Consider the following 2810-nt stretch of genomic DNA (forward strand, 5'->3'; position numbering starts at 1 on the left):
TATATATATATATATATATCGTATTTCTTTTATGCGTTTCAGCCATGTGGCTACGGTCATCATGGATCTCGGGATCTTTTCTTTAAATATATTAATATTTATATGTATATATGTATTTATCTGTGTTTCGAGAGAAAGACAGAAATGTGTATCCTTGTTGAACGATATTCTATTTCTGTGTGTGCGTGGACAGACGGGTATCAGATTTGCTTTGCCCGACACAGAACTTGTAGGAACTCCTTTAGAGAGTTTGCAAGCTAGGATAATGGCGTCATCATAAACCCTGCTGTATATTAAACAGGTATCTCATTATCAAAAGAGTTTCGCCCTCTAGCATGACGCTTCGCAAGTGTAGAGCACCGAGGATTTAAAATATCTATCGCCAGCAGAAAGGTTCCATCTACGATTTATTGTCAACCATGAACATTTTAAACTGGTCTTAGCTGTTACGGTTATTCTACTCAGTGGCTTTCTTCAGTTGTTTGAACTCCAAACCAAGCTTTCTCTCTCTCTCTCTCTCTCTCTCTCTCTTTCTCTCTCTCTTTCTCTCTCTCTCCTTCACGCGCGTACGCAGTTTGACTTCGCCATGTCAACAAACTTCAAAATTGGTAAAAGTTATGGTTGAAAATCGATTTTTATAGCTATACGCGGGTGCCTCTGAGAGAAAAAGTTGACGAAAATGCAGCTAGGATCATGACGAATGTCCTCCTAAAATTGGAGCGACATGCGTGCTAATTTCTGGACGTGTATAAACTACATTCACGTACACACACACACCCTGCCTTTTATATATTGGGATATCTCATATCTTCATTCATTCTGACAACATAGCTAATGTAATATATCCAGCTCAAATATCAAGATCTATCTCTCTCTCTCTCTCTCTCTCTCTCTTCTCCTCCTCCTCCTCCTCCTCCATTCCATTAAATCGTTCTCTTATAGATATACAGAACAGTAGGTTTTATTTGAGACATGTATTAAGATATCCTTATCTGTGTACTTAGTGGGTTATTTTTAATTTGACTTTAGGTAACAAGCAATTAATTTTACTTTATCTAGATGTGCTTACGTTTTCACTCTATATCTACTATTTTTACTGCAGCTATCTAATGTACAAAAGTTTTCTTTATTTAACATATTTTTACACTTTACTCCCTTGTTCATGTCTTTACCTTAGCGAATCTACCTTCTACTACAGCGTGAGCCAGCAAGCGGTCGTCTACGTGGTTGTGCGATCAAGCTAGAAATAGCAGCCAAATTTCCCTCAAATTACTCCTATCGTCTTCAGAGCTTATGTTCCAGTGTAGTTCTAGGTATACAAGTAGGCGGAATGGTCATGACTGGAAGGCCTTTATTTCATAAATCTGCTCGTTCAGACAGACAGACAGACAAACAGACAGAAAGATAGACAGACGGACAGAAGAACAGACGGACAGAAGAACAGACGGACAGAAGAACAGACGGACAGACGAGCAGACAGACAAACAGACAGAGAGAGAGAGAGATTGGTAGATGGATGGACAGACAGACAGATAGATAGATAGATCACAACTGTCAGCTGAATCAGTAATGTAAAAATGAGAGTGTTTTTTTAAGTATAAGAAAAATAAATGACAAGCTCTTCCATGTGTTCCATTCTTGAACCATCTTGATCTAACATGATCTTTTCTATTATAGGCACAAGGCTTGAAATTCTGTTATTAATAGTTTTTGTTTATTTTATTTTATTTATTTATTTGATTTATTTGACGTTAAACCTATGAAGGTTTGGCAGCAATCCTTCAGTATTAGTACACAATGTCATTCACCCATACAACCTTCCCTCATGATATAGATAGACAGGCTAAGCTGAAAAAGAGGGTGACATCGTCTCCTCATACCGACACTCTGGAGACCAATACCAATGGATCGTCAGTTTTAGCTTCATCAGCTATATGGTTTTTGTCGCACACGCATATACATTCACACGTATGAATACATATGTACATACATACATGCATTTTCTCTCTCTCCCCACTATATCTCTCTTTCTTTCTTTCTCTCTCAATCTGAATCTCTGCCTTCGCCTAGGCAGCATCTGTAAAACAACAGCAGCAAAAATAAATACATTAATGCAGTCCTGAAAAGTGAAGTGAGCAACATTGTACGAGTTGGCAGTGAACTCCTCAAGAAACACTCTCTTCCTGATGGTCTCCTATACAGCCTCAAAACAGCTGGGTTCTCTTACCTCAAAGAAGACCTGGATGGAAAGCACTCAACATACAAAAAAAACAAACATCATGCATGAGTATGTTGCCCGGAAGCTTGAAGAAGACAGTAGAATTGACATGAAGCACAGCCACTCTTAGACACAAGACCACTATATCACATCACACTTTGAAGGCTATGTGTTTGCAATCCAGGAACAGGAGATTGCCACAAAGTACTTTGTGAACAAGAGAGACAGTGACACTCTTTTAATCCCAAGGTACAACAGCATGTGTAGGCTGTCATGTTCTGTGGAAGACATCACGCATGTGATTAGCAGCTGTCCTAAAATGTCATTTTAGTGTGTGTGTGCACGCGCGTATATGTGTGTGTGTGGTTGAGTGCATGTGTGTGTGCATATAAATACACACACACACACGCATAAACTCATATATTTATGAGGGAGGGTCGGGTAAAAAAATTCATGAGCTGGCCAAGATACTCTCATAGAATGTGACCAAATGAGGTTTATTTTCCAACATAACCCTATCGGTATTGCAGAGCTTAGATCCCATCGGTGAAGAAGCTTTCATCAAAAATCTCTTTACTTGAGGCAAGTTTAA

General features: G+C 38.9%; 1 long non-coding RNA gene across 1 annotated transcript in view; it reads left to right on the top strand.

The window, feature by feature from the left end:
- LOC106880636 (uncharacterized) overlaps positions 1-1620 on the top strand; it is a 4921-nt gene extending 3301 nt beyond the window's left edge. The window contains exon 3 of the long non-coding RNA XR_001410766.2: positions 1178-1620. This is a non-coding gene — a long non-coding RNA (uncharacterized LOC106880636). The remainder of the gene's footprint in view (positions 1-1177) is intronic.
- The last annotated feature ends 1190 nt before the right edge of the window (positions 1621-2810 follow it).

Source organism: Octopus bimaculoides, chromosome 9 (assembly GCF_001194135.2).
Source record: "Octopus bimaculoides isolate UCB-OBI-ISO-001 chromosome 9, ASM119413v2, whole genome shotgun sequence".
NCBI classification, from domain to species: Eukaryota; Metazoa; Mollusca; class Cephalopoda; order Octopoda; family Octopodidae; genus Octopus; species Octopus bimaculoides.